We start from the raw sequence: 13,543 nt of genomic DNA, 5'->3' as shown, positions 1-13,543 counted from the left end.
CATTTCTTCAAAAAACTAAACCTAGAACTACCACATGTAATCCAGCTATCCCACTTCTGAGTATATAACCAAAAGAATTAAAAGCAGGATCTAGAAGAGATATTTGTACACACATGTTCATAAAAGCATTATTCACAATAGCCAAGCTGCTGCTGCTGCTAAGTCGCTTCCGTTGTTGGACACTTCCGTGTCCAGCTCTGTGCGACCCCATAGACAGCAGCCCACCAGGCTCCCCCGTCCCTGGGATTCTCCAGGCAAGAACACTGGAGTGGGTTGCCATTTCCTTCTCCAATGCAAAAGTGAAAGTGAAGTTGCTCAGTCGTGTCCAACTCTTAGCGACCCCATGGACTGCAGCCTTCCAGGCTCCTCCGTCCATGGGATTTTACAGGCAAGAGATAGAAGCAAATATTTACTGATAGATGAACAAAGAAAAGCATGGTATATACATATAATGGAATATTATTCAGCCTTAAAAATAAAATTCTGGCATATGCTACAACATAGATGAAACTTGGAGACAATAGCTGAGTGAAATAAGCCAGTCAAAAAAATAAATACTGTATGACTCCACTTACCTAAGATATTTCAGGTGGTGCTAAAAGTGAAAGTGTTAGTCACTCAGTCCCGTCTGACTCTTTGTGACCCCGTGGACTGCTGCCCACCAGACTCCTCTGTCAAATGGTAAAAAATTCGCCTGCCAAAGTAGGAGACACAATCGTGTATTTGATCCCTGAGTTGGGAAGATCCCCCGGAGAAGGAAATGGCAACTCACTCTAGTATTCTTGCCTGGAAAATTCTATGGGCAGAGGAGCATGGTGGGCTATAGTCCATGGGGTCCCAAAAGAGTCAGACACTACTGAGCGACTGAATACACACACCACTTATATGAGACATTTAAAGCAGTCAAACTTACAGCAACAGAGTAGACTAGTGGTTGTCCGAGGCTGAGAGCAGGAGGAAGTAAGGAGTTGTTTAATGGGTATAGAGTTTCAGTCTTGCATAGTGAAAAAGTTCTAGAGGTCTATTGGATAACAACATGAATAGAGTTAATCCTGTTGAACTGCACACTTAAAAATGGTTAAGACAATACATTTTGCTGTATGTTTTGTGATTTAAAAGATATTTTTTGAAAAAGGAAAATAAAAATAGTGGTGCATTAAGGAGGGGGTTGGGAGAAGGTAGAAACACCCTGAGAGTCCTACAGCAAATCAAAGGGTTTACCGAAATGCAGGGTTAAGAGCACCAGTCTGGGCAGATCAGGCCTAGATCCAACTCCACAGCTTATGAGCAGAGTGACATTGTCGAGCTATTTAACTCTGAGACTCAGTTTCCTCATGTATAAAATGAGGCCATACCAGCATTTATCTTCAGGGTTGTTAGGCAGCTTCAGTTCACACACATAAAAGGATTAGGAACTGTGCCTGCCACTGTTAAGAATGTAGTACAGTTTAGATTTTATTCTTATTCCTTCAGATTGTCAACAATTTAAAGGAAGGAAAGCTGTAGCACTGGACAGATGGTTGTTCCAAGAATAACTGTCTTCTATATATAACAAAAGTGTAGAAGAATGCTGAACATATCAACACCATTCCAGAAAGACTCAGTTGTAGCATAAGTGTAATTAACTCAAGTGATCTATTTGTAGTCTGATAAATTTAAAAGTTTATTAAGGAAGAAATGTTGAGATCAGAAAAGACTACTGTTGACATGATTTTATAAATTTATAAATACATAGAAATATATATTTATTTTTAAAACTTTTCAGAAAAAAAGGAATGAAAAAGTGTTGAGGGAGGAAAAACTTCCTTCTACTCTGTTAGGTTCTGTGATGGGCCTGAGGATTCAATTGACAAAAGACACATTAACAGAAGAAAAGCATTCAAATTTATTTAATTTTGTGTGTGAACATGGGAGTCTTCAGATGGAAAAGGAAGACCCAAAGAAGCTCTTAGGCCCAAAAGCTTATATCCATTTTTACACAAAGAAGTATAAATTGTGGGGACGTGACAAGACACAGGAGCTTGGGCTGGAGGCGGTATATCATGGGATAGTGACTAGGAACTAAATGGAGGGAGCTAATGAAAGATTGGGGTAATGTTTTAAAATTTCTTTTCTCTTTATATATATCACTTTAAGTTTAACCTATGTTTTGCCTGCCAACTGGAACTGGACCTGTTTTTTGGGCTGCCTCTGGTCTTAATCGTGGCCCACAGGCTTCTCTCTAGTTGTGGCAGGCAGGCTCCAGAGTGTGTGGGCTCTGTAGTCCCAGCAGGAGTTTAGTTCCCCTGTGGCATGTGGGAATCTTAGCTCCCTGACCAGGGTTCACATCTGGAACCTGTATCCCCTGCACTGTAAGGCAGATTCTTTTTTCTTGTTTGGCTGTGCTTGGTCTTCCCTGTGGTCTGTGTGAGCTTCTCATTGTGGAGGCTTCTCTTGTTAAGGAGAATGGGCTCTAGAGTAGAGGCTCAGTAATTAACGGTGTTCTGGCTTACTTGCACCGCCACATGTGGAAGCTCCCCAGTCCAGGAAATGAACTCGTGTCTCCTGCATTGGCAGGCTGATTCTTAACCACTGGACTACCAGGGAAGTCCCTGGGATTATTTTAGATGGTCTGTTTGGACAGGTACATTTCAGCATCAATTTCTAGTCTCTGATGATAAGAATGTTCTTCTCTTCCTTTTACAGGCATGGCACCTTTCTTTGGGGAAATTTCATGTCCTGCTTTTAGGTAGAATCAGACAGTCACAGAGCCCTTTCTGTATCTGCTGTTTCTCAAGTGCCTTCAACTTAAAATAATCTGCCAAAGCAGCATGTTTTGGAAAGTCATGTTCTGAACCTTTCGGAAGAAAAGTAGGTGATACACTATCAGTATCAAACTATTACATTTAATTGAACAGTTTGGTACTGCCAAAAGAATAGACAGTTTAACTCAGTAGTATGGAAGTCTCTTCCCTCCCGCCTCCCCACCACCTCCACCTCCACCACCACCTCTTTTCCAAGCAGGTTCCCGAATAGTATACAGTATGAGAACTTAAAAGATGGTAAAGGTAACATTTCAAAACAGTAGGGAAAGGGACTAGTCACTGAATGATTATGGAGCAAGTGGGTAATATTCTGGGAAGAATACACAAACTTCTGTATGATTATCAACTAAAACAAACCAGCTAGATTGAAGGCTTTAGGGTGAAATTATGAAAGCACATGACACCTAGAAGGGGTGCTTATATGATCTTGGAAGGGAAGTTTTCTTTCTTTTTAAATTTTTAATTAGAAGATAAATACTTTACAATATTGTGATAGTTTCTGCCATACATCAACATGAATCAGCCATAGGTAATACATATGCCCCCTCCCTCTTGAACCTCCCACCCACCTCCCTCCCCATCCCACCCCTCTAGGTTGTCACAAAGCCCTGGCTTTGGGTTCCCTGTATCATACAGCAAGTTTTCTTTCTGAGAAAACAAAAATTTTTTAAAAAATCAACATATTTAGTCTGGGTAAAAATTAAGTCTGGAAAGAACACTGTATACACATATAATGGAAATTGGGCAATTTTGATCTGTAATTAAATTTCAAAAAATTCATTCTAAACTAAATAATAAATGTATTTGTGTAGAAGGATGTTAACTGACATATTACCCATAATAGTAAAACTTGCCAAACATCCTAAATGTTCCATAATAGGAGAATATTTTAAATAAATTGTTGGTTCCCTGTTCTATACCCATCCTGGACAAATCAAGAAGTGGCAATAAAACTACATTTAGATATATGACTACAAATAACATAATCAATGAAAAAAGTTTAAGTGATTGTTCTGGAGAATGAGAATTAGCAATAAACGAGCTTTTTTTTTTTTTTTTGGTAATTTTATGCCTTTCAACACTGACTTTTAACTGATATACATCTCTTCAGTTCAGTTCAGTTCATTTCAGTCGATCAGTCGTGTCCAACTCTTTGCCACCCCATGAACCACAGCACGCCAGGCTTCCCTGTCCATCACCAACTCCCAGAGGTTACCCAAACTCATGTCCATTGAGTCGGTGATGCCATCTAACCATCTCATCCTCTGTCATCCCCTTCTCCTCCTGCCTTCAATCTTTCCCAACATCAGGGTTTTTTCAAATGAGTCAGCTCTTTGCATCAGGTGGCCAAAATATTGGAGTTTTAGCTTCAACATCAGTCCTTCCAATGAACACCCAGGACTGATTTCCTTTAGGATGGATTGGTTGGATCTCCTTGCAGTCCAAGGGACTCTCAAGAGTCTTCTCCAACACCACAGTTCAAAAGCATCAATTCTTCTGTGCTCAGCTTTCTTTATAGTCCACCTCTCACATCCATACTGGAAAAACCATAGCCTTGACTAGACAGACCTTTGTTGGTAAAGTAGTGTCTCAGCTTTTGAATATGCTATCTAGGTTGGTCATAACTTTCCTTCCAAGGAGTAAGCGTCTTTTAATTTCATGGCCGCAATCACCATCTGCAGTGATTCTGGAGCCCCCAAAAATGAAGTCTGACACTGTTTCCACTGTTTCCCCATCTATTTCCCATGAAGTGATGGGACCAGATGCCATGATCTTCGTTTTCTGAATGTTGAGCTTTAAGCCAACTTTTTCACTCTCCAACTTTCACTTTCATCAAGAGGCTTTTTAGTTCTTCTTCACTATCTGCCATAAGGGTGGTGTCATCTGAATATCTGAGGTTATTGATATTTCTCCCGGCAATCTTGATTTCAGCTGTGCTTCATCCAGCCCAGGGTTTCTCATGATGTACTCTGCATATAAGTTAAATAAGCACGGTGACAATATACAGCCTTGATGTACTCCTTTTCCTATTTGGAACCAGTCTGTTGTTCCATGTCCATCTCTTACTTTCCTACAAAAAAATTAAGACTAATAAAATTATCTAAACAGCAGGATTCTAACTTTAAATAATCATCAGAATATAAAGGCCTAAAAAAGAAATATTCAAGTGTCAGATGTGGTTTTCACTAGGTAGGAGATTATAAGAGGCTTCCAAGGTGGCACTAGTGGTAGAGAACCCACCTGCCAGTGCAGGAGAGTTAAGAGATATGGGTTTGATTCCTGGGTTGGGAAGATCCCTGGAGGAGGGCATGGCAACCCACTCCAATGTTCTTGCCTGGAGAATCCTGTGGACAGAAGAACCTGGCAGGCTATAGTCCATGGGGTTGTAAAGAGTTGGACACAACTGAAGTGACTTAGCATGCACGCACATGCAAATTATAGGTGATTTTTTTTTCTTAGCACTTCTCTATATTTCTTTTTATTTTTCATTTTCACCATTACACATTTTTAAACTCAAGTACAGTTAATATACAATGTTGTGTTAGTTTCTGCTGTAAAGGAAAGTGATTCAGTTATATATACATCCTTTTACATTTTATTTTCCATTATGGTTTATCACAACATCAAATATAGTTCCCTGTACTATGTAGCAGGACTGTGTTGTTTATCCAGTCTGTATATAATAGTTTGCCTCTGCTAATCCCAAACTCCTAATGCTTTCTTTCCCCATCCCCAAACCTTCTTGGCAACCATGAATCTGTTTATATCTGTGGGTCTATTTCTGTTTCATAGTTGAGTTCATTTATGTCACATTTTAGATTCTACATATAAGTGATTTCATTTGTCTTTCTCTGTCTGACTTAGTCACCTAGTATGATAATCTCTAGGTCCATCCATGTAGCTGCAAATGGCATTATTGCATTACTTTTATGGTTGAGTGGTATTTCATTGTATGCATGTATTACATTTTCTTTATCCACTCATCTGTCGATAGACATTTAGGTTGTTTCTGTTTGTCTTGGCTATTGTGAATAGTGCTGTTATGAACAGAAGGGTGCATGCGTCTTTTTTGAGTTATAGTTTTGTCTGGATATATGCCCAAGAATGGAGCAGGAACTGGCAACCCACTCCAATATTCTTGCCTGGAGAATTTCATGGACAGAGGAGCCTGGCGGGCTACAGTCCATGGGGTCATAAAGAGTCAGACACAACTGAGTGACTAACACACACAACACACATGCTCAAGAATGAGATTGCTGGATCATATGGCAACTCTATTTTTAATTTTTCTGAGGAACCTCTATACTCTTTTTCCACACTGGCTACACCAACTTACATTCCCACCATCAGTGTAAGAGGGTCCCTTTTCTCCACGATCTCTCCAGTATTTGTTATTTATAAATGTTTAATACTGGCCGTTTTGACTGGTGTGTGGTGGTAACTCATTGTAGTTTTGATTTGTTTTCTGTAATAATTAGTGACATTGAGCATCTTTTCATGTGTCTGTTGGCCATCTTCAGGTGTTTATATGTTTTCTTTGGAGAAATGTCTATTTAGGTCTCCTACCCATTTTTTGGTTGTGTTGTTTTTGTGGTTGTTCCTGTTGCATTGTATGAGCTTTTTGTATATTTTGGATGAATAATTGGAATATTAAATAATTATAACAATAATATTTATTCACATTATCATATTAGAATTATTTATTAGCATTAATAACCAATATATTAAGTACTGTAAAGAATTATAAACAATTGATATTAATAGAATTAATATTAATAATAATTTATTTAATGATATTAAGTAAATATGTGGATATTTATTACCATTTTGAAATTCTCATCATGTAAGTCTTTTACCTCTTTGCTCAGGTTTATTCCTAAGTATTTTACTTTATTTTATTGGATGTGATTTTATGATTTTGGAAATTAGGCCCTTGCTGTTTGCATCATTTGCAACTAATTTCTCCCATTCTGTAGGTTGTCTTTTCATTTTGTGTATGGTTTCCTTGCTATGCAAAAGCTTATAAGTTTGATTAGGTCCCATTTGTTTCTTTTTGCTTTTATTTCAATTGTCTTGGTAGACTGATCTAAGAAAACATTGGTATGATTTCTTTAACATTCTCATTGTAAGAGACTGCCTTGCCTGTGTTCTTTTCTAGGAGTTTTAGGGTATCATGTGTCTTTAAGCCATTTTGAGCTTATTTTTCTGTGCAGTGTAAGGGTGTGTTCTAACTTCATTGATTTGCATGCAAGCTGTCCAACTTTCCCAACACCACTTGCTCAAGAGACTATCTTTCCTCCACTGTATATTCTTGTGTCCTCTGTTGAAGATTAATTGACCATAGGGGTGTGAGGTTTATGTCTCAGCTCTGTATTCGGTTCCATTGAGCCACCTGTCTGTCTTCATGCCAGTACTACACCTTTCTGAATACTGTAGCTTTGTAGTATTGTCTGAAGTCTTGGAGGGTTAGGCCTCCTGCTTTGTTCCTTTTCTTCAGGATTGCTTTAGCAATTCTGGGTCTTTTATATTTTTTATATATTTATAAAATATATAAATTTGGGGATTATTTGTTCTAGTTCCATGAAAAAATGTTATGGATAATTTAATAGGAATCACATTTAATCTTCAGATTGCTTTGGGTAATACTGCCATTTTAACAATATTATTTCTTCCAATCTAAGAGCATTGTTATCTTTCCATTTCTTTGAATCATCTTCAATTTCCTTTATTACCATTTAAAGTTTTCAGCATATAAGTCTTTTACCTCCTTGTTCAGTTTTATTCCTAAGTATTTTTTTTTAAGATGTGATTTTATAAGGAATTATTTTTTACCTTCCCTTTTTGATATTTCATTGTTAGTATAAAGAAATGAAACTGGTTTCTGTATGTTAATCTTATATCCTGCTATTTTGCTGAAATCATTTATCAGTTCTAGTAGCTTTTGTGTGGAGTCTTTAGGATTTTCTATATACAGTATTATGTCATCTATGTTAATAACAATTTAACCTCTTCCCTTCCAATTTGGATACATTTTATTTCTTTTTCTTGTCTGATTGCTGTGGGTAGGACTTCCAGTACTATGTTGAATAGAAGTGATGAGAGTGGGCATCTTTGTCTTGTTCCAGATTTTAGTCAGAAGCCTTTCAGCTTTTCACTGTTGAGTTTTATATTGGCTGTGGGTTTGTCATAAGTAGCTTTTATTATGTTGAGATATGTTTTCTCTATACCCACTTTGGTAAGAGTTTTCAGCATGAATGGATGTTGAATTTTGTCAAATACTCTTTCTGCATCTATTAAGATGATCATGTGGTTTTGGTCTTTTCTGTTGTTGATGTGGTGTATCACATTGATCTGTGTATATTGAACCATCCTTGTGACCCTGTAGTGAATTCAGCTTGGTCATGGTATATGATTTTTTACATATTTTTAAATTCAGTTTGCTAATATTTTGTTAAGAACTTTCATATCCATATTCACGAAAGATATTGGCCTGTAATTTTCTTTTTTGGTAGTGTCTTTGCCTGGTTTTGGTATCAGGGTGATGGTGGCTTCTTAGAATGCCTTTGGGAATGTTCCCTCCTTTTCAATCTTTTGAAAGAGTTTGATAAGGATCAGTAAAAGTTCTTCTTTGTATGTTTGGTAGAACTTGGTTGTGAAGCCATCTGGCCCTGGACTTTTGTTTGTAGGGAGTTTTAGAATTATAGATTTTGTTTTACTTCTAGTGTTTGGTCTGTTCAGATTATCTATTTCTTCTTGATTCAGTTTTGGTGGGTGGTATATTTCTAGGAACTTGACTATTTCTCATAGATTGTTGAGTTTGTTGGCATATAATTCTTCATAGTATTCTCTTATGGTTTCTAAAATTTCTGTGACATCATTTGTTATTTCTTTTTCACTTTTTATATTGTTTATTTAGGTCCCCTCTCTTTTCTTCTTAGTTAGTCTGGCCAGAGATTTGTCAATTTTGTTTACCCTTTCAAAGAACCAGCTTTTGGTTTAATTGATTTTTTTTTTACTTTTTAATCTCTATTTTATTTATTTCTTCTCTGATTGTTATTATTCCCTTCCTTTTTCTGACTTTCAGTTTTGTTTGTTCTTTCTCTAATTCTTTCAGGTGGGAGGTTAGGTTGTTCATTTGAAATTCTTCTTGGTTTTTGAGGAAGGCCTATATCATTATGAACTTCCCTCTAAGAACTGCTTTTGCTGCAGCCTATAGATTTTGTATGGTTGTGTTTTTATTGTCATTTGTCTCAAGGTATTTTTTAATTTCCTCTTTGATTTCATCAACCCATCAGGTTTTTAGTAAGATGCTGTTCATTTTCCATGTAATCATATTTTTCCTCATTTTTCTGTGATTGATTTCCAGTTTTATGCCATTATGATCTGAAAAGTACTTGAAATAATTTCTATGCTCTTAAATTTGTTGAGGCTTGTTTTATGCTCTAGTATGTGGTCAGTCCTAGAGAATGACCCATATGCACTTGAAAAGAATGTGTATATTTGTTTTTTGTATGTAATGTCCTGAAAATATCAATTAAGTTTAATTGCTCTATTTTATCACTTAGGATCTCTGTTGCCTTACTGATTGTGTCTAGAAGATCCGTTCATTGATGTTAAATTCTCCTACTATTATTGTATTCCGACTCAGTTCTCCCTTCATGTCTGTTAGTCTTCATTTTATGTATTTGAGTGCATCTATATGGGTGCATAAATGTTGTCCTTTTTTTTATTTTTATTTTTTTAAATTTTAATTGGAGGCTAATTACTTTACAATATTGTACTGGTTTTGCCATACATCAACATGTTGACAAGTGTAATATCCTCTTCTTGTATTGATCTTTTTATCACTATATAGTGTCCTTCTTTATCTTTCTTTGTGGACTTTGTTTTAAAGTCTATTTTGCCTGATATTGTGACCCCCACTTTCTTGCCATTTCTGTTTGTGTGAAATATCTATTCCCATCCCCTTCAATCTACGTATGTCCTTTGCCCAAATGTGAATCTCTTATAGGCAGCATATTGTAGGCTCTTGTTTTACCCAATCTGACACTGTCTTTTGATTGGTACATTTAGTCCATCAACACTTAAGGTAATTTTTGATAGATATGTACTTATTACCAGTTTAAACCTGTTTTCCAGTGGATTCTATCTTTCTTCTTTGTTCCTTTCTTTCTGTTTTTCATTTTGTGGTTTAATGATTTCCTTTTCTGTTATGCTTATGTTCTCTTCTTTTCAGTTTTTGTGAATCTGTTGTATGTTTTTAATTTTCACTTCTCAAGTATTGTTAACCCCTTCCTATATCTACTTGCTATGGACTGAAATTCATATATGTTCAAACACATTATAGAAGAAAAAAATCTACATTTTCTTACTCTCCTCCTCCACATTTTATTATTTATGATGTCCTCTTTTACATCTTCATGTTTATCCTTTTGCTGTTTGTTATGGTTATCATTGTCTCAAAAAACTTTTTTTGGATTTTTAAAAATATGTATAATGGCTTACTAAGTGATTCACTTCCTAATTGTGATTTTCTCTTTCCTATAGCTTCTTATTTCTCTTCACTTAAAGAAGACCTTTCAATATTTCTTTTAGGATATGTTTAGTATTGCTGTATTCTTTCAGATTTTGCCTGTCTGAGAAACTCTTTATCTCTCCTTCTATTCTAAATTGTAATCTTGCTGAGTGGAGTAAGCTAGATTGCAGATTTTCCCCTTTCAAGACTTTGAATATATCTTTACATCCCCTTCTGGACTACAATATTTCTGTAGAGAAATCAGTGCTAGCCTTATGGGGATTCACTTGTAATTAAGTCTTTGTTTTTCTCTTGCTGCCCTAAGATTCCTCTTTTTTTTTTTTTTTTCTCTTTTAAAAAAAAATATTTTTGTCTGTGCCGAGTCTTCATTGCTGCATACAAACTTTCTCTAGTTGTGGCGAATGGGGGCTACTCTCTAGTTGAGTGTGCAGGTTTCTCACTGCAGTGGCTTCTCCTGCTGTGGAGCACAGGCTCTAGGGCACCATGTGGGCGTCAGTAGTTGTGGCACGTGGGCTCAGTAGTTGTAGCTCATGGGCTCGAGACCACAGGCTCAGCAGCTGTGGCACGCAGGCTTAATTGCCCCATGGCATATGGAATCCTCCCAGACCAGGAATCAAATCTGTGTCGCCTGCACTGGCAGGCAGATTCTTAACCACTGGACCACCAGGGAAGTCTGATAATTTCCTCTTTAACTTTTGCCATTTTAATTATATATTTTGGTGTAGTTCAGTTTGGGTTCATCTTATTTGGGACCCTCTGTGCTTCCTGTATATGGATATATTTCCTTCTTTAGGAGTAGGATGTTTTCAGCTATAATTTCTTTAGATAAATTTTTGGTCTCCTTTTCTCCTTCTTCTCCTTTTGGAATTCCTATTATGCACTGGTTGGCATGTTTTATGGTATCCCATATGTCTCTTTTATTGCTTTCATTTTTTTAAAATTTGGCTTTTTGTCTGCTGTTCTAATTGGGTGATTTCTATTATTCTGTCTTCCAGATCACATATTCACTCTTCCACATTAATCAATATGCTATTCATTGCCTGTAGCTCACCTTTTGTCTCAGCAAATGAGTTTTCTAATTTTTCTTGGCTCATCTTTATCACTTCTAGTGCCTTTTTACAATAATCTGCATTTCTATTGATAGTCTTTCTTAATTCCTTCAATATTTTTATTATCTCCTTTTTGAACTCAGAGTCTGTCAGAGTAAAGAAGTCTGTTTCATTGATTGTCCTTTCAGGAGAGTTCTCTTGATCTTTTAACTGGAAGTAGCTCCTATGCTTCTTCATTTTACTCATATTTCTCTTGCTCTATGAGTTAAGGAGAAATAATTATTTACTATAGTCTTGGAGGGCTATTTTTATATGGGAGGATCCAATTTTACCCTGCATGGGTTTAGTATTTTTGATATGAGGGCTGTTTTATTACACATGCCTTCCATCTCTTTCCTCAGTGTGTCCTGGCCATTATCCCCTAATAAGAGGGAGTGACTGGTGTTGGGTGACCAGCAACCAGCTGGTCCCCTTTTTTGCTCAGTGGTGTCACAGCCCTGTCACAGGTAGGGTCTGCTCCCTAGCTATTGGAGTTGAAGACTCCAAATCCATTGCTGAGCTATGGCTTCTAAGCTGAAGTTCCAGGTAGGTGGGATTGGAGCGCTCCCAGTGGGAGAGGAGCCACTGAGTATTCCTCTGCCACTAGTGAGTGTGCTCTGTTGTGGCACCTGCCACCCGTTGTGTAGGCTCACAAAGTACTTTGTTGTGGGCACTGCCCTTGGCCCACCTCAGTTGTGAGAATGATGACAATCAGTTTTGGTATCCCTCAGGCACTGTTTCCACCAGAACTGATCCACTGAAGTCAGGTCCCAGGATTGCCATGGTCATGCATCTAGACACCCCATGGGAGCTAAGGAGGAAGTGCAGACCTTGGCCCAGCCCAGCCCCCAGTGTATGTGCCCACAAAGTTCACAGTTGCTAAGGCCAGACCAGACCTATCCCAGCTGCAGAAGCACCCATGTCCACTTGGATGTCCCACAGGTTCTGAGTTTACAAAGCTCGCAGCAGAGACCATAAATCTATGGTTTGTGCAGCTACAGGGAGACATTTCAGCCCTGTGCACTAAATCATGCAGCCCCCAGGGCTTAGCTATGATTTCAGCCCCACTTCTGTGTGTGGTCAACCCACTGGTACCTGTTCCTAGAGCTGCCAAGGTAGTGGCTGGCACAGGATCCCTCAGAGGTGGCAGCAGGTGCATGGGGAAAGAGGCTGTGGTGGTGGTTCCTGCCTCCTTTGTGTTCCCATTAGGAATGGGGGCTTCTCTGGTGTCTCAGATGGTAAAGAATCTGCCTGCAATGCAGGAGACCTAGGTGCAATCCCTGGGTTGGGAAGATCCCCTGGAGGAGGGAATGGCAACCCATTCCATTTCCTTTTTTTCTCTTTCTCCTACTCAGTGGAGATCTCTCTTATCTGTTCAGGTGTCAGAGGCTTTCTCCCAGTGATCAGTTGGCATTCTGTGAGAACTATTCTGTATGTAAGATGTACTTTTGAGGCATTTGTGGTAGGGGGTGAGCGCCACATCCCTGTACTCCACCCCCTTGATTGCAGACCCCGTTTTTTGTATTTCTGAATTTTCAATAAGGAATATAAAGTTCCTTTATAATCAGAAAACTAATTGATTGGTTGGTACGAGTAATTGTGGTTTCAGACTGTGAATTTTAAGTCATTGTAACTAGGCTCAAACACATTTTTATTAGTCAAAATAGGAACCATTACACAATCAACACATTTTTGCCAATGAGAAATGTTTGTTTATTCCGGTAGCATAAAAATCCATGCCTCGGGATTCGACAAACTCTTGGAAAATATTTTCTGTCTCCTTCTGGATGTGGAAAGGTTTTCCATGCAAGAAGTTGTTGAGATGCTTAAAGAAGTAGTAGTCAGTTGGTGAGAGGTCAGGTGAATATGGCGAATGAGGCCCAATTCATTCAACTTTTCAAGTGTTGGTCGTGCGACATTGGTCAGGCATTGTTGTGGAGAAGAACTGGGCCCTTCCTGTTGACCGCTGCAGGTGCTGCAGTTTTTGGTGCATCTCGATTTGCTGAGCATACTTCTCAGACGTAATGGTTTTGTTGGGATTCAGAAGTAGTGGATCAGACTGGCAGCAGACCACCAAACAGTGACCATGACCTTTTTTGGTGCAAGTTTGGCTT

General features: G+C 38.1%; 1 long non-coding RNA gene across 1 annotated transcript in view; it reads left to right on the top strand.

The window, feature by feature from the left end:
* Positions 1-13,543, top strand: part of LOC129641442 (uncharacterized) — a 29,411-nt gene that overhangs the window by 15,355 nt on the left and 513 nt on the right. The window lies entirely within an intron of this gene.

Source organism: Bubalus kerabau, chromosome 1 (genome assembly GCF_029407905.1).
Source record: "Bubalus kerabau isolate K-KA32 ecotype Philippines breed swamp buffalo chromosome 1, PCC_UOA_SB_1v2, whole genome shotgun sequence".
Classification (NCBI taxonomy): domain Eukaryota; kingdom Metazoa; phylum Chordata; class Mammalia; order Artiodactyla; family Bovidae; genus Bubalus; species Bubalus kerabau.
This window is presented reverse-complemented; position numbering and strand designations above follow the sequence as displayed.